The sequence below is a fragment of the Megascapheus bottae genome, chromosome 10 (genome assembly GCF_031878675.1).
Source record: "Megascapheus bottae isolate mThoBot1 chromosome 10, mThoBot2.hap1, whole genome shotgun sequence".
In the NCBI taxonomy this organism is placed as follows: domain Eukaryota; kingdom Metazoa; phylum Chordata; class Mammalia; order Rodentia; family Geomyidae; genus Megascapheus; species Megascapheus bottae.
This window is the reverse complement of record NC_143518.1, coordinates 14,348,464-14,367,724: the sequence shown is the minus strand read 5'-3', so window position 1 is coordinate 14,367,724 and position 19,261 is coordinate 14,348,464.

Below are 19,261 nucleotides of genomic sequence, written 5' to 3'. Positions count from 1 at the left end.
ACTAAGTGTTATCTGGGTTGATTTCATATGTTAACTATGGTAAATAGTACTGTGATGAACATAGTTGTACTGGTAATTTTAATGTGGACTTCTTTTTGATAATTTGAGTAAATACCAAGGTGAGGGATTTCTAGGCCATAAAGGAAGCTCACAATAGCTCTACACCTATACACATGTGACCATATAAAATGATGCTAATCCTGGTTTACAAAAGGGTAAAACCTAGACACATGAGGCCATATACGATGAGAAGAAAGGAACTCCAAGATATAGAAACAAGAGCCATGTAAGGCATGACTGTTGTTCTTCATGTACTGTGTTATTTCTAATCTCTTTTGTTGTTCCTTGGTTATCCCATATTTTTACGGTGTCTGATCTTGTTATCCGAGATATTGTATATATGTTTATTTGAAATAGGATAGGGAAGGGGGGAAAACAAGATGAGGGGAGGGGGTCGGGGAGGGAAATAGGGACAAAAACATGAGAAGGTGTAGCAATTATTGTTAAATAACGCACCTTCTATCTGGCAAATATAATGTAACCCTTCAATTAATTGAAATAAAAATAAATAAAATGATGCTAATCAAAATGCACTCTATAGTATGGAAACCTGGGGGGGGGGTGTACTGTTTTCACTTATCTCTCTTTTCATTTTTTGTTCCCCAACAATCCCTTTCCACTCTGGTTTATTCCCTGTTGTCACTGTTTCAAATTTCAGTACCTTTTGTCTTGTATATAAGTTTATCTGATTTGGGGATAGGAAAGGGGAACCACAGAAACTGTGGGACAAAAGTTGAATCAATGCAACATCAATACTCACTAGACAGTTGTTGGAAATGAATTTTACAACTTGTGGAAGGAGGTAAGAGAAGGAAGTAAGAGAAAATGAAGGTAAAGGTGACATTTTTAGAAAAGAAATATACTTATTACCTTCCTTATGTAACTGTATCCTCTCTGTATATCACTTTTACAGTCAAATTAAAATCAAAATATTAATTATTTTTGCCAAATGAGGAGAAAATATCACTGATTAGACAATGTTAACACTGTCCAAAAATTCAATCATAAAATCAGCCATTTAAATCACAGGACTTCACAGGCAATTATATCCCCTTCAATATCCAACCAGAATGAATATAATGAGGTATCAGAAATCCAAAAGTTAAAAAAAAAGAATTGTAGCTGATGTTGCTGAGTATGGTGGTTCACACCTATCACCCTATCCATTTTAGAGGTATAAATCATGAGAAATAAGTTGGTTTGAGACCTGCTAGGATTAAATGCTAGTAAGGTTCTACTCACCCAAAAAATTGGGCATGGTGGCACCTATGCTGGAATCCCTGGAGAATATTGAACCTTATGTAAAGTAGCTTTCACCTTCTACATTCTTATGATGAAGTTTAATTAATACTTAAGAGAGAGTAAGATATTAATATCTAAATGATTCTCTAGTTATTTAAATATTTTTCAGCCCAAATCTATTTCTGAGTTTCTGCAGTCATCCCTTACTTTCAGTGAGTTGCTGGCTTAACTTGTTTTAAGAACTCTCTTGCTCATATCTTCACACAGGCTCACTGCTTTCTTGTGTAGCAACTGCTGTCACTGGAGATGTATTCTGCTCTGTCTTGTATTCATAAATTCGGTGTGGCTTCACACTTATTACACACTATAGAAATAATTGTTGATGTTGGAGATGTAACAGTAAGACTACAATGAAATTCTTTCTTTTCACAATTCCAGGGATAGAAATTAGTCATTAATATTCTACTATATTACTGGTTAATTTCTTCTTTGATTTTTTCTTGTCTTTTATTCTGAAATGCCTGTACAACTTTATGTGTTATACAATAAATCAGAAAAATGAAGTACTTGAAGAATGAATCTGACAATAGTGATATTGTCTGGAAAGTATTTGTAATACGTTTTGGATGTCTGTACCACATCACTATTTCATTGCAGTTTTAAGATGCTAAGAATTTCTAGGAATGAAATCCTAAGTAAGGGTAGTTATTTTCTCATTTATACTTTTTGGATCCTTAGAATCCAGTTATTTTGAATGCCAATTTACTTGTCCATCTCCCAGGTGCTACTGGGATACTGAAATACTCATCTGGACAAAGACTCCACTCCTACAGTACTTCCAAAAAATTCTGCATTCTAAATTTTGACCTATTTTTGTAATATTTTACTGTTTAATTATAATTATTGCTTTTAAACTTCTACTTTTACAGACAATTATATATCTAACCCCCATGAATATTCCATTGCTAGAATGTCCTGGTATTCCTTCAGAATTTATCAAACTACATCTGATTACTTGTAGCTCAATCTCCAATTTGAATAAAAACAGCAGATATTGAGCTGATTAGCTATGAAATAAAAAGCTGATAAACCATGTAAGCATCTTTATAAAATATTGAGTTTCAAAAAAAGGGAAAATGAAGCAAAAAAATGAATAATACAAAAGAACCCAAAATTTTATTTGATTCATGAGGTAAAAATAATGATCACAAAATAATAATACATTCTTTTCAAATCAACATGATTTTCTCAATGTAAACTTGGCTTATCAGAGTAAAAAGTATTTAAAACAAAAGAATTCATTATTTTGTTGAACAGCATTTGGCTTGGTTAAACTCTACTACATTATAAATGAACTCAATTAAAGGAAACTATTAATTGCCACATTTGTGCCATTTCATTTACAAGGAATTACCAAAGCTAGGGCAGCATTGAGGGTAAGACATTTTTCCCCTCAAAGCAGCTGGTCACAGAGAAAGATTGTTCCCCCAAGATCCATAAAGTTCCTCTACTTGACAGCCAAGCAGAAAAGGTGAGAAGAAAATAAACAGCAGTGCTAACAGAAGCTGTCATCATGATAAATGCTGATGAGCAGTAATTAATGTGGATTCTCTGAAGCAAGGCCTGGAGGGCTAAGCAGATGCCCACTGACTTACAGATGTGGAGGTAGGGAAAAAGAACCCAGAGGGGGGAAAAGCAGAGGAAGCACTATTTAATAAAAACCAGGAAGTTGGTGTATTAAAATGTGTGCATTAGCCAGTGTACCATTTCAAATTATGCTTTTGTATAATATTTAAATAGCTGTACATAAGTGTTACTATTCTACAAATCCTTGTATAAGTACAATGTAGTTTGACCCATGTTTTTCACATGTCATACTCACCTATTTCTCCCAACTGAACTCCCTCAATTTTCTTAAATTCATTGACTATTATGACTGTATTCTCCTGCATTTTTTCTCTTCATTCACCTACCCTCTCCTCTTAACCTCAGCTTTACACCTTGTAAGTATCAGCCCAAGTTTTTTTTTTTTTAATTTTTGGACTGTGACTTAGATTTTTTTACTTTTTTTTTTTTGCCAGTCCTGGGGCTTGAACTTAGGGCTTGAGCACTATCCTTGAGCTTTGTCAAGGCTAGATCTCTAACACTTGAGTTACAGCACCACTTCTTGCTTTTTATATGTATGTGGTACTGTGGAATCGAACCCAAGTCTTTGTGCTTGCTAGGCTAGACTCTACCATGAAGCCAAACTCCCAGCACCATGACTTTATAGAAAGAAATTATTTGAATTCTTCCCTGCAAATACGATACTTCACCAGCCTACATTTTTTGACCCCTCAGACAATAGTCAGTTGTGGAATCAATTAATAGGATTCAATAAATGTTTTCTGTTTCATATATGGTTATTCTGTATATATTTATTTCATTCATTTATGATAATTTTTCTTATAAAGCATGACACCCCTCTAAATTTGCATTGAAATAACTAAGTAAAATAATATAACTATAACTGGCAAATTGAAAGTAACAATTATTCTTGGTATATTAATATGTTTATTGAACATAATATCAAATAAGTGCATTTGAACTCAAGTCATACAAGCGTAAAACATAGAAACAGACCCATGTGTCTCGAGATATTTTCAAAGCCTTTCATTTATTTCATCTGATTATTCTTTGGAAAATACGAAAATCCTATAAATTAACAACCACAAAATAAATGTTACGCATTGGTGTCTAAGCATAAACTTCATTAAGCACTATTGCACAGGTATATGTGATATAGTTGGTATGTCAACATGTACTAAAAATCTTGAGATACTTTCAAAGACTTTCATTTATTTCAGCTGATTATTCTTTGGAAAATATGAAAATCCTATAAATTAACAACCACAAAATAAATGTTACGCATTGGTTTCTAAGCATAAACTTCATTAAGCACTATTGCACAGATATATGTGATATAGTTGGTATGTCAACATGTACTAAAAATCAAGGGGAACAAGTTTGAATCATACTTTCCAACTCCTTAGAAGTTTGTGTGTAATTATTGGAATTGAGAACAAAAATGTAGGCACTTCTCAGCGATCATCTATATCATTATGAAGTGAAAATTCTTTATCATAAAATATAAAATATATTTTTAATGAGTAATTTTGATTATTTTGTCCACTATCACCCATCATGATCAATCAACCATTTCCAAGCTCTCAGTTTTGCCATTGGACTTCAGGTAATTTACAACTTTAAGCTTAATGCTTTTTTCTTGTATTAATACTTGCTTAAAACCAGACTGTCAGCTTATTTTGGAACTGAATTAGTTTCTAATTTTTAGTGTGTGAGAGTGTGTCTGTGTGTGTATATTGAGGAATGAATTCAAAACCTTAAGCCTATGAGGCAAGAGAGAACTCCAGTATTAGAGCAATGCCTATAGTCCCTTTGCTTCCAATTTGTTTTCAGATAGGGCCTCACACTTTTATCCAGACTGGCCTTGGGCATTAATCCTCCTATTTTCACTTCTTCAAGATGCTAGGATGGCAAGGATGTTTCATCATGCTTAGAAATACCAATTTGCTGGCCTGGGAATGTGGATTAATGGTAGAGTGCTTGCTTAGCATGCATGAAGCCCTGGGTTCAATTCCTTAGCACAGAGAAAATCTAGAAGTGGCACTGTGGCTCAAGTGGTAGAGTGCTAGCCTTGAACAAAAGAAGTTCAGGGACACTGCCCAGGCCCTGAGTTCAATCCCCAGGATTAGCAAAAAAAAAAAAAAAGCTTAACTATTCTATCATTTTATACAAGTAAAGAAGTATATTATTACAGGTAAGAAATAAAAGCAATTGAAATAGAAATGGAATCCTTCTAGGTACAAGGACGCCAAATGAGAAATAAGCAGAACCTTCCTTAAGAATGCTTGAAAGTATATTCCTTGACTATCCTCTGTTACCATAAACTCTCCTTTATAATCCAGTAGTGGAAGAATCCATTTTATTGTATTTCCAGTCTATATACAAGAGAGTTGTAGTATTTTTGTGGTACATCTTGATACATATTAATTATACACACTAAGTTATATCTCTATATCTTTATCTTATGACTTATGCTTGTATAAGCCATGCGATGACTCTGTCTATACGTCAACTGATCTTCTTTCCTCCAAGTTTATAGGCTGCCCAAATCCTCTTCTTAATCTTAATAGCTCTTCTTACACTTTCAGTAATTTTTATGTCTTATCTCCACCTATGAGTAAAAATATGTGATACAAAGAGATTGGCGGAAAATGGCGGTGGTTTAGTGTGAGTCGTTTGGGGCTCCCACCATGATTCAAGTTCTGGCAGTGTAGGGGACAGTTCTTTATCAGAGATTGATCCTAAGTAAGCTTTAGCACCACAGCGATCTCAGTCAGAGAGGAAAAAGGCAGAATACTGGCACAAGAAGAGAGCATGGAGCCCCGCCAGCTGCAGAGCAGACAGCCCTTCTTGGCGACACAGACCCACCAGCTGCAAACAGAGCCACACAGAGCCTTCGCGAGCTCAGAGCCCACACCCAGCTGTGCACAGACCTGCCAGCTTCAAGGACAATCCAGCAATTTGTGAGTAACTCTGAGGAGAAGTTTCCACTTATGCTCCTGGAATGTCATTGGGAGGGAGCCTCTCCCCCTCCAGCTGAGAGCAGCACCATCTTGACTGCTGGCAAATACCCGGCCAAAGCAATTGGAGCCTGAGAGGTGATGCTGGAAACGCCATCTTTCTAACTGGGAAAGGATTTCCCAGAGATCCCTTAGCCAGAAATCCGGCCCCAGCGCTGCTAAAGTCCATCCCCTGCCAGCCACAGACCAGGTAAACAAAGTTGCAGCTTTGTTTTACCAACCAAGCAATCTGATCCAAAAAACCGCAAAGCCAAATGACAAGAGAAAAAGATTTTATGAAGTGATTGGATCCCGAATTTAGTGGAGACACAAGTTTCCTATACTGCCCCCCCCCAAAAAAAAACTTGAAGAATAACCTTTTTTTTTTTGGTTCTTTTTTTTTTTTTGTTCTACCCCTTTTCATTTGCATTTTTAGGTGTTCTTATTTTTCTCTTTGCCATTTTACCTACATTTTTTTTTCTAATGTTATGATTCATTTCTTTTTTTTTCCCCACTCTTTTCCCACATCCCTTTTGCCACTGTGGTCATTCCTAGAAACACAGTGACAGCTCTGGGTACAGTCTGAATAAAAATGATATCCATATTGATACAGTCAACTGCTTTTTAAACTCCTGGTTCTAACCCTAGTATCTCCCCCCACCTTTTCATTTTTTTCCTTTTTTTTTCTTTTGTTTTTTTTTGTGGGGTTGTTTTGGTTTTGGTTTTTGGTATGTGTGTGTGTGTGTGGGTGTGTGTGTTTCTGTTCGTGTTCTGTTTTCTTTTTGTTTTGTTTCTTTTTTCTTTATAAAATTTGTATCATTGAAATCTCCTATATCTACCTCCCTCTTTTCTCTATATATTCTTCTTATTACTCTTCTTATTTTCATGACTTTTATCTAACTTCATCTAAACTTTCTACTTAAATATTCTACCTGTCTATCACCTTGTGTCAGTTATCCTTACACGATACATTTTCTTCATTACTATAAGAATCCTACACTCCGACAGTATTCTTTTCCTACCTCTCTTATTGTATTTTATATTATTTTTCTACCTCTGGTCCTCTGTTAATCCTTCAACATTTATAATGCATGGATCTACATTTTATGGTTGTTGAGCAATGCTGTGTATCTAGGTGTTCAATTGTAATCTAGGTCCAGAGGGACTTAAATACAAAGAGTTTGGATTGAGGGCCTTACTGTTTAAGTTATAAATAAGTAATTTGTAGTTGTATTAGATTTGTATGTACATGCACAAAAAGAAAGAGTGAGTGATATTACCAATCTAAAAGAGCAAAACATGTATTGTCAGGCACCTAAAAAGGTCGAGGCTGGTTATATCTGAAAAAAATTATAATTTTGTTTAGTATTAATCTTGCTCCCATTTTCAAATGGGCAGAACAAGAAACTCAAGAAAAATGTCAAATCAATGAATAGCATCTCCCACCCAACATAAACAGGTAATGGAGCAGTCAGTGGCAAATCTAGAGGAGAGTCTTCCAAGTGCTATACAAATGTAATTGATAAACATCATTAATGAAAAGTGTGAGAACATAAAGACATAAGGGAGGAAGCCATAGGTAAACAAGAGGAAACCATAAACAAGGTGATATGTGAAAAAGGAGAAGCCATAAAGGAGGCCATAATAAAGGTTTTTCAAAGAAAGATGGATGAATTCATAGAATCCACAAACAAAAAGGTGACCAAACTCCAACAAATGTCCAAAGAGAATCAAGCTGCTGAGCTAACCACTCAAATGGAAATCAAGGAGCTAAAGAAATCCATACATGATCTAAAAGAAGAGATGCAAGGCATCAAAAATGAGCAATTAAAAGCAAGGGAGATGAAGAATAAAGTAGAAAGCTTAGATAGCAGGTTAGACAATGCAGAAGAAAGAATTTCCGGGGTTGAAGATAATTTAGTTGTTATAGAGAAAGAACAGAAAATGAGTCAATTCAAATCCAGGAAATATGAGAAAATGCTACAGGAGGTCCAAGATACAATTAGGAAGCCTAATTTAAGGCTAATTGGTATTGAGGAGGGTCTGGAGAAAGAGGTCAATGGTATTGGAAATATACTTCAGGGTATCATCTCAGAGAACTTCCCAAATATCCAGAAGGGCAGGCCCATCTAGATGCAAGAAACTTTTAGAACCCCAAACAGACCCGACCAGAAAAGGACATCCCACCACCACATTATAATACGTACTGGATCAATAGAGACCAAAGATAGGATCCAAAAAGCAGCCAGGGTGAAGAGAACAATCACCTATAAAGGCAAACCAATAAGAATAACCCCAGATTTCTCAGCAGAAACCATGCAAGCAAGAAGAGATTTGAAGGATATATGTCATGCCCTGAAGTCAAATAACTACCAACCAAGAATACTGTACCCAGCTAAGCTCTCATTCATAACTGAGCGAACAATAAAAACATTCCATTCCAAGGAAAAGCTACAACGTTACATAGCACCAAAACCAACAATACAGACAATTCTCAAAGATGTTCTTCACATAGAAAACCAACACAAATGTAATACAGAGAAAGAAATGGCACCTAAAACTCATAACATCTAAGTACCACAAGAACTATCAAGACACAGGCCCTAATGAAAGCTTGTAAAAATGGCAGGAACTAATAAATATTTCTCAATCCTGACTCTCAAATCAATGGACTTAACTCTCCAATTAAATGACATACACTGTCTAGTTGGATAAAAAAGCAAGATCCATCATTATGTTGTCTTCAACAGACACATCTTACCCAAAAAAACAGTTTTTGAAAGTGAGAGGTTGGAATAAACTTTATCAAGCTAATGGTCCTCCATAAACAGGCTGGAGTTGCCATCTTCATATCAGATAAAATAGGCTTCAAACTAATATTAGTGAGAAAAGACAAAGAAGTTACTACATAATGCTAAAGGGATCTTTCCTCCAGGAGGACATAACCATCCTAAACATCTAAACACCTAAACTGGGAGCACCAAACTTCATCAAGGAAGCTTTACTTTCATTGACAACATACATAGATCAAAACACACAGCTTGTTGGTGACTTAACACACCACTCTCACCTATGGACAGATGAACCAGACAAAAACTCAAGAGAGAAACCTTAGATTTCAACAACTGTATGGAGCAACTAGATCTCAGATATCTGCATATTATTCCACATAGCAACAACACAATATGTTTTTTTTCAGCAGCACATGGAACATTTTCCAAAATAGACCACATTTTAGGACATAAAAGAAACCTGGGTAGATTCAGAAAAACTGATATTATTCCCTGCACTGTCTCCTCAAATTGTAACTGAACAGCCATCTCCAACGAAGACCCTGTAATACATGGAGATTGAACAACACGTGGTTGAATCACCAATGAGTGATCGAGGAGATTAGAACAGAAATTCAACAGTTTATGAAATATAACAAAAAGGAGCACAAAAAGTACCAGCTCCTTTGGGACACGGCAAAGGCAGAACTCAGAGGAAAATTTATAGCTCTGAGTGTCTACAATAAAAAAATGGAAAAATCGCAAACCAACAATTTAATGTGTCACCTTAAGCTCCTGGAAAAAGAGCAACAAACCAACCCTATCCCAGTAGAAGGAAGCAAATTATTAAAATCAAAGCAGAATTAAATGAATTGGAGTCCAAGAAAACTATAGAAACATTCAACAAAAGGAGTTGGTTTTTTGAAAGATTAACAAAATTGACAAACCCTAGCAAATCTTACCAAAAAAAGAAGGGAGCATACAGAAATAAACAAAATCACAGATGAAAATGGTAATATCACGACAGAAATTACCAAGATCCAGAGCATCATGAGGGAATACTTTTCAAACCTTTATGCCAAAAAAATTTGAAAATCTAGAAGAAATGGATGAACTTCTAGCCAATGTTAACTTACCCACACTGAACAAAGAAGACATAATCCAACTAAACAGACTTATTTCAAGCACTGAAATAGAAATGGCAATAAGAGACCTTCCTCCTAAGAAAAGCTCAGGGCCAGCTGGATTCACAGCTGAATTCTACAAGGGAAAGAGGAAGTAAAACTTTCAGTCTTTGCAGATGACATCATTCTGTATTTAAACAATCCTATAGACTCTACTCCCAAGCTCCTTGAGCTAATTCAAAACTTTGGAAATGTATCAGGGTATAAAATTAACCCTTAAAAATCAACTGCCTTCCTCTATGCCAACAGTGAGAGGAATGAGGCAACAATCAGGAAAGCAACTCCTTTTGCAATAGCCTCAAAGAAAATAAAGTACCTAGGAATTAGCTTAACTAAGAATGTAAAAGACCTTTTGGATGAAAACTTTAAAACCCTGAAAAAGGAAATTAAAGCAGAACTGAGGAAATGGAAAAACCTCCCATGTTCCTGGAATGGAAGAATCAACATTGTGAAAATGACAATCTTGCCAAGGGCTATCTACAAATTCAACGCAATACCCATCAATATCCCAATGTCATTCTTTAAAGAAATAGAAGAGGCAATCCAAAATTTCATATGGAATAATAAAAGACCCCATGTAGCAAAAACACTTCTTAGCAGAAAGAACAGCACAGGAGGAATTTCAACACCAAACTTTAGACTCTATTACAGAGCTATAATTATCAAAAGAGCTTGATACTGGCATAAGAACAGGCCTGAAGACCAATGGAATAGAACTGAGGACCCAGATATTAAACCACATACCTATGACCACCTAATCTTTGACAAGGGAAACAAAAAAAAATAGACTGGAAGAAAAACAGCCTCTTCAACAAGTGGTGCTCGCAGAACTGGTTAAGCACCTGCAGAAAACTAAAGTTGAATCCTTCTCTGAACCCTGCACTAGGATTAACTCCAAATGTATCAAAGACCTCGAAGTAAAAGCCAATACATTGAACACTTTACAAGAAGGAATTGGAGATACTCAAGTTCTCCTTGGCATAGGTCAAAACTTTCTTAATAAGGACCAAGAAACAAGAAATCAGAGAAAGGCTGGATAAATGAGACTGCATTAAACTGCAGAGCTTCTGTATGGCAAAGGACATAGCTAGCAAATTAACTAGAAAGCCTACAGAGTGGGAGATCTTCACTAACAATACGATGCACAAAGGCCTCATATCTAAAATATATCAACGGCTCAAAAAATTGAATCACTCCAAAACTAATCTCCAAAGAACCAACCATCCCATTAAAAGATGGCCAAAGACTTAAAGAGAGTCTTCTCTGATGAAGAAATAAAATGGCCTATAGACAAATGAAGAAATGCTCAACATCTCTCTGGTCATAAAGAAATGCAAATCAAAACAACACTAAGATTCCACCTCACTCCAGTTAGAATGGCCACGATCAAGAAATCTAATAACAACTGATGCTGGAGGGGATGTAGACAGGGGCGATCACTACTACACAGTTGGTGGGAGTGCAAACTCGTTCAACCACTATGGAAAGCAGTATGACAGTTCCTCAAAAGACTAAACATAGAGCTCCCCTATGACCCAACAATTCCAGTACTAGGCATTTACCCAACCGTCCAGAAACAAGGACATACTAATTTCACTAGCACAAAGATGTTCATTGCAGCACTATTCACCAGAGCAAAGACATGGAACCAACCTAGATGTCCCTCATTTGATGAGTGGATCAACAGGATGTGCTGTTTGTACACAATGGGATTCTATGCTGCTCTCAGAAAGAATGACAATGCCTCATTTGTTAGGAAATGGAAAGAGTTAGAAAAAATCATATTAAGTGAAGTAAGCCAGAATCGAAGAACATGGGCTCAATGGTTTCCCTCATTTGTCACAATCAGTAGAAACCTTGAGCTCTCATAGCAGAGATTTGTAATAGAGCAAAACCTAGATACATAAGGCCATATAGTATGACACTAAATGAAAGGACCTCTAGGATACAGAAACAAAAGCCATATAATGAGTGATTGTTGTCCTTAATGTCCTATGTTATCGCTCATCTCTTTTGATGTCCCTTGGTTATCTCATATTGTTAACAGTATCTCACTTTGTTATCTGATATATTGGATATATTTGTATTCAGTTATTTGAAATTGGATAGGGAAGGGGGAAAAACAAGATGAGGGGTGGAGGTGGGGGGAGGGAAATGGGGACCAAGACATGAGAAAGGGTATCAATGTATGTGAATTAATGCACCTTCTATCTGGCAAATATAATGTAACCCTTCTATTAATTACAATAAAATATATGAAAAAAAGAAATATGTGATACAAGTTTTTCAATGTCTTTTTATTTCATTTTGTGTAATGTCCTACATTCTCATCAGTTTTCTCTAAATTAAGCTATTCAATTCCTCTTTCCAAATAATATTTCATTAAGTGTATAGCTAGTATTTTTGCCATGCATTTTTAACTGGATCGTTTTTTCTTTATTAAGATGTTTGTCTTCATATATTTTGAACATTAATGTAGGTAATTCAGTGTGCCTTTTATCTCCTCTTGGCTAGGCAGAAGCTTTCCAGTTGGATATATCAGCAATAATTATTCATTTTGTTTCTAATACTTTTTGAACCTTAACCAAGCATGATTACAAAGGCAGTGGGTTTGCAGACCATCATTCCCAATGTCAATATTTTAATTTATGCTTTGTTTTCAGTGATGTCATTTTCATGTCTTATGTAAATGTGTTTATCACACTTTGAGTTTCTGTTTGTACAGAATTAAATAAGAGGCCAAATCTCTACATTCCCCAAGTGAACATTCATTTTTTTTCCCCGTCACGATTTTTTGAAAATGTTAGCTTTGTTTTCCAAAACAGTCACACTAGTGTTAGACATGTATGTGAAGAATCCGTTGGCTGGAGCTATGTAAATTCATTTCTGCCTCTAATATTCAGTTTCATTTCTGCACATTATTGTATTCCAACATCATGCTGCTTTGTTAGTGTGACAGTATAGTACATCTTCAAGTTGGATACAATAATTTTTAGTTTGTTCTTTTTCTTGGGATTACTTTGGCTCTTATCTGCTTCCTTATGAATGTTAGTATGTAATTTGTAGGCTTGTGAAGAATGTCACTGACTTTTTGATAGGGATTGCATTGTATCTGTAGTTAACTTTACAGTACATGAAAAGAGAACAAGTCAGAAAAATCTATCCTCCAACAAAGACAAATCCATGATATTCATGACTTTCTGAGTTTCAACAGTTTGTTTGTTGTTTTTTTTAAGTGGTTTTCTTTTTTTTTTTGTCTTTGCTTTTTTTGGTATTGGGGATCAAACCCAGGACTTTGCACTTACTAGGCAAGCACTTTGCCACTGAACTACATCCCAGCCCTCACCAATTTGTTTTTTAAACACTAATGAATTTTAATGTATTGCATAGAACTGTGAAGGAGAGAACATTTTCAGATTATTCTACTGGGCTATATATTATTCTCCAGAGTTCTGTATCTATATATCTACCTCACATGAATATATTGTTTGAAGCCAAGCTCTATAAATTTTCAGTAAAATTGCCATAAACAATTTTTGCAGACTTTTGTGAAGATTTAAATTTTAAATTCTTTTTGGAGATGCCAAAATACGTTCTGGTTAGAAAATATAGAAAATATGTGTTTTGGTTCTTCACAAAAATGTAAAACTTGCAGGGTAGGGAAATGGGGACCAAGACATGAGAAAGGGTATCAATGTATGTGAATTAATGCACCTTCTGTCTGGCAAATATAATGTAACCCTTCTCTTAATTACAAGAAAAATATATGAAAAAATGTAAAACTGTATTCCAAATGCATGTCCTATTTGCATTTTCACTAGTAAGAGCAGAAAGTTTCTGTTGGTTCACATCTTTATCAAAATTTGATATTATATGTTCTTCGGCCATTTTCATACATGCATAAGGCTATCTCAATGTATTTAATTGCAATTTTCTTGTTGTTTTCATAACTTTGGCCATCACTTGATTATTTTATATTCATTTATCATTCTTGGTATATCTGTTCAAGTCTCTCAAATCTTTGGCATTGTTGTGATACTTTGTTTTCTTCATTGCCTTTTGATTTTGGTGTGTGTATGTGTGTGTGTGTGTGTATGTGTGTGTGTGTGTGTGTGTGTGTGTGTGTGTGTGTGTCCTAAGGTTTGAACTCAGAGCCTAAATGCTGTACCTGAGCTTTTTTGTTTGTTTATTTTTCTGCTAATGACTAGCAGAGCTGCATACAGCTTCATTTTTGGAGTGTGTGTATGTGTGTGAGTGTGTGTGTGTGTGTGTGTGTGTGTGTTTGTTTGTGTGTGCGTAATTGGAATATAAGTCACATGGACTTCCTACCTGGGCTGGTTTGAAATTAGTTTCTCAGATCTAGTTTTCTGAGCAGCTGCGATTACATCTGTGAACCACAGGTGCCTGGCTTGTATATTTTTAGAATTAGGTTCATCATATTATTGAATTCACAAGTTTTTTTTACCTTACCTCGAAGTATTCACATTGAGCCATTTCGTAATTTTTCATTGTTTTCCATATTAATTGAAAATTAATTTATTATGTATTAAAAAGCTTGCAATTCTTTTGTTACTTCATTTAAGACTTATTTTGTTTTGATTGAAGTCATTGCTAACATCTTAATTAATTTTTATTATATTTTATTGTAGGGGTTATATATACAGGGGTTATAGTTGTATTCGTCAAATAGTGGGTACATTATTTCTTGAACATTGATACCCCTTCCCATGGTCTTCTACCACTTTCCCTCCCCGCATCATCTTGTTGTTCCCCTTCCCTATTTATAATAAACAAATCAATGTACATACAATATATGAGGTACCAAAGTCAGATGCAGTAACGACATGAGATGAACTATAAAAGAATGAAAAATGAAATAACTTCACTACTACATTAAGAACAACAATCACAAAAATAAACCTCTTGTTTCCATACCCTGAAGTTTGTTTCACTTAGCCTTATTCTTTACGGACAAATGTACATAGTTTCTCTTTTTTTTTTTTTTGCCAGTCCTGGACTTGAACTCAAGTCCTTGGACTTTCTCAAGGATAGAGCTCTACCACTTGAGCCTCATCACCATTTCCAGGTTTTTTCTATGTATGTGGTACCAAGGAATCAAATCTGGGTCTTTATGCATGCTCCACAAGCACTCTACCACAAGGCCCAACTCCTGGCCATGTACATACCTTTTGAACAATTCTCTGCTAGGAGTATCCTAGATGAAAGATTTTAATTTAATATTTCATTTTTTTATTTTAGCATTTTGAATGAATGGCCTCAAGTTTGCTCATTTGCTTGATTAGCTCTTAATCTATCACTTGTGATACACATCCAACTTTGCTTTAGCTGGTTATTTTTAGCTGCACCTTGCCTCTAAGATCCTCTAGATCTCTTTTTCATCCTAGAATTATAAGCAGGAACCACAAGTACCAGACTGATTTAAACTTTATGGTTCTTTTCATTTATATAGTCATTGAGATAGTTTCTTAAAATATTTGAATCTTTACCCATAGGGATAGAATATCAAAATCTGTTTTATCATTTTTATGTTCACTGTGTTTATGTTTCCTATGCTGTTTTGTTGTTTCTGATACACTGGGAAATATTCCTCTTCTTTTGTTACTGTTAATATCCAGTAAACATTGAACTAATGAGTTTTAATAATGAATGTTACAAATGTTGTCAAGTAATGAAGTTTTTATTATGAGGATGTGTGCTATAACTTCAAAAAAGGGCACTCGTATACAGCATTTCAGTACAATATTTGACCACAATTTTCTTTAAAACTGAGCTATAAGTCATGGGTGAATTTTTTTGTGGTCATAAATAATTGCTAAATTATTCACAGCAACATTTAATGAAACATCAATTTTCAATGAATGCAATGCTTTATGTTTATGTATAACTTTAGAAAAATGGTTTGTGGTATTATTTGATTTTGCGATCAGAAGCAGCACTTGAGACAAAATGATCAGATGTGGGAAATTTAATCAGAATGACTAAAGCAATGATTAGTAATAGGAAAGGTATGGATCATTATCTGTGTAACTGCTCTTTTTTCTAAAGAACAAAGATAAAGAAAAATTTAAGTATAAATAAGTTGTATAATATCAGATTCTGATACACTGGGAAATAATAAAGGAATAATGTAGGATATATACACACGTACACATACATGGACACATATAATGTAACCATCCCATTAAAAGATAGACCAAAGACTAAAAGAGACTCATCTTTGAAGAAGAAATAAAAATGGCCTATAGACACATGAAGAAATGCTCAATATCTCTGGTCATAAAAGAAATGCAAATCAAAACAACTCTAAGATTCCACCTCACTCCATTTAGAAAGGCCAGGATCAAGAAATCTAATAACAACTGATGCTGGAGGGGATGTTGACAGGAGAGATCACTACTACACAGTTGGTGGGAGTGAAAACTCGTTCAACCACTATGGAAAGCAGTATGGCAGTTCCTCAAAAGACTAAATAGAGCTCCCCTATGACCCAGCAATTCCACTACTTGGCATTTACCCAATCATCCAGAAACAAGGACAAAATAAATCCACTAGCACAATGATGTTCATTGCAGCACTATTCACCAGAGCAAAGACATGGAACCAACCCAGATGTCCCTCAGTTGATGAGTGGATCAACAAGATGTGGTGTTTTTACACAATGGAATTCTATGCTGCTGTCAAAAAGAATGATACTGCCCCATTTGTAAGGAATTGGAAAGACTTAGAAAAAATCATATTAAGTGAAGTAAGCCAGACTCAAAGGAACTTAGGCTCAGTTGTTTCCCTCATTTGTCATAATCAGTAGAAACTTTGGGCTCTCCTAGCAGAGATTCACAATAGAACAAAATCTAGATGCATAAGGCCATATAGTATGACGCTAAATGTAAGGACCTCTAGGATATAGAAACAAAAGCCATATAATGAGTGATTGTTGTCATTAATATACTATGTTATCTCTTATGTCTTTTGCTGTCCCTTGGTTATGTCATATTGTTCCAATATTTCACATTGTTATCTGATATATTTCATATATTCTTAAATATTTACTTGAAATAGGAGAGGGAAGGAGGGAAATCAAGTTGTGTGGGGGGAGGGAGGAGGGAAATGGTGGCCATGACATGAGAAAGGGTATCAATATTTGTGAAGTAATGTACTTTCTATCCTGTAAATATAATGTAACCCTTCGATTAATTACAATAAAAATATATGAAGAAAAAAAATTGTGGGGAGTGAGCTTCCTACTGTCCAAAATAAAGTAAAAGAAGTCCTAACAACCGTAAAGGTACACTATTGTAGAGAATTTCTAACAATTGCCATAAAAGGCGTGTTTTGTACTGGTTTGCATGTATCCTTTTTCACAGTGTCAGCCCATCATCTGCTGGATGTCTTCTGTTAAGCTGTGCATGGCATTCGTGAATTTTGTTACTTCTTCCTCCTGGAGACTTCGTTGCTTCACATTGGAGACTCGCAGCCTCTCCTGCTCTTACACCCTGGTTTGTACAGTGACCATCCTTTATTCCCTGTGGGATGATATTCATCATCCTAACTTTGATCATATAAAATGCTTCATCTCTATGAATGGACTTTGAATTTCCTTCCTCTCCATTTACCCGGAGCCAGGTGATCTCATTGGTTGAACATTAAGCCACTCATCTGTAGGTTAATTTGGTTTAGCTACCAGCCTATCCACGACTCAGTGTGATGTCTAAAGATCTGACAACACTGAACTAGCCCAATGTAAATTTGTAATATCCTTCCTACCACAAAGCTACTCTTTCTTCCAGTGTGTGACAACTGTCGCTTTCTCTCAGAACTCTTCATCCAGCTCATGAGAAAGTTCTATAAGCTGTACCTTGTCTGTAGATCTGAACACAAAAATATCATTGTTTTCTTCCAAAAGTATTATCTAAAGACATCATTATATTTAAATTGAACTTTGACTATTTCTAGTAGATATTCCTTGTATGTATACCTCCTAAAAACTACTAGTAAAAATGCCTTGTTAATGGGGCACTGGAGAGTCCTACTTCCTGGGTACTCAAGAGGTTGAGATATGGAGTATTAGATTTGAAGCCAACTGAGGCAGGAAGTTCTGTAAGACTTCATCTCCAAAGGAATGATCAAAAAACTTGTCTGGAGGTGTGTCTTAAGTGGTAGAGCACCAGCTCTTGAGAGACTCTGAGTTAAAATCCCAGTAATATAAAAAAATATATGACCTTATTCTTTGAATCAGTCGTATATTGTTTCCTGCTTTCCCTTGTTTGCAGTTATCTTTGTAACTTTTCATTACCATTGTGGTTTTTTTATGGATTAATTCTTTTTTCATATATTTTTTATTATAATTAATAGAAGGGTTACATGATATTTGCCATATAGAAGGTGCATTAATTCACATACATTGATACCCTTTCACATGTCTTGGTCCCCATTTCCCTCCCTCCCATTCCCACCCCTCATCTTGTTTTCCCCCTTCCCTATCCAATTTCAAATAACCAAATACAAATATAGCCAATATATCAGATAACAAAGTGAGAAACTGTAACAATATGAGATAACCAAGGGACAGCAAAAGAGATGAGAGATAACATAGTACATTAAGGACAACAATCACTCATTATATGGCTTTTGTTTCTATATCCTAGAGGTCCTTTCATTTAGCGTCATACTATATGGCCTTATGTATCTAGGTTTTGCTCTATTGCAAATCTCTGCTAGGAGAGCCTAAGGTTTCTACTGATTGTGACAAATGAGGGAAACCATTGAACCTAAGTTCCTTTGAGTCTGGCTTACTTCACTTAATATGATTTTTTTCTAAGACTTTTAATTTCCTAACAAATGGGGCGATGTCATTCTTTCTGACAGCAGCATAGAATTCCATTGTGTATAAATACCACATCCTGTTGATCCACTCATCAACTGAGGGACATCTGGGTTGGTCCCATGTCTTTGCTCTGGTGAATAGTGCTGCAATGAACATTGTGGTGTTAGTGGATTTATTATGTCCTTGTTTCTGGACAATTCGGTAAATGCCAAGTAGTGGAATTGCTGGGTCATGGGGGAGCTCTATGTTTAGTCTTTTGAGGAACTACCATACTGCTTTCCATAGTGGTTGAATGAGTTTGCACTCCCACCAACAGTGTAGTAGTGATCCCTCCTGGCCACATCCCCTCCAGCATCAGTTGTCATTACATTTCTTGATCCTGGCCATTCTAACTGGAGTGAGGTGGAATCTTAGTGTTGTTTTGATTTGAATTTCTTTTATGACCAGAGATGTTGAACATTTCTTTATTTGTCTATACCGAAATAAAAATCACAGACAAAAATGGTAATACCACGACAGAAATTACCGAGATCCAAA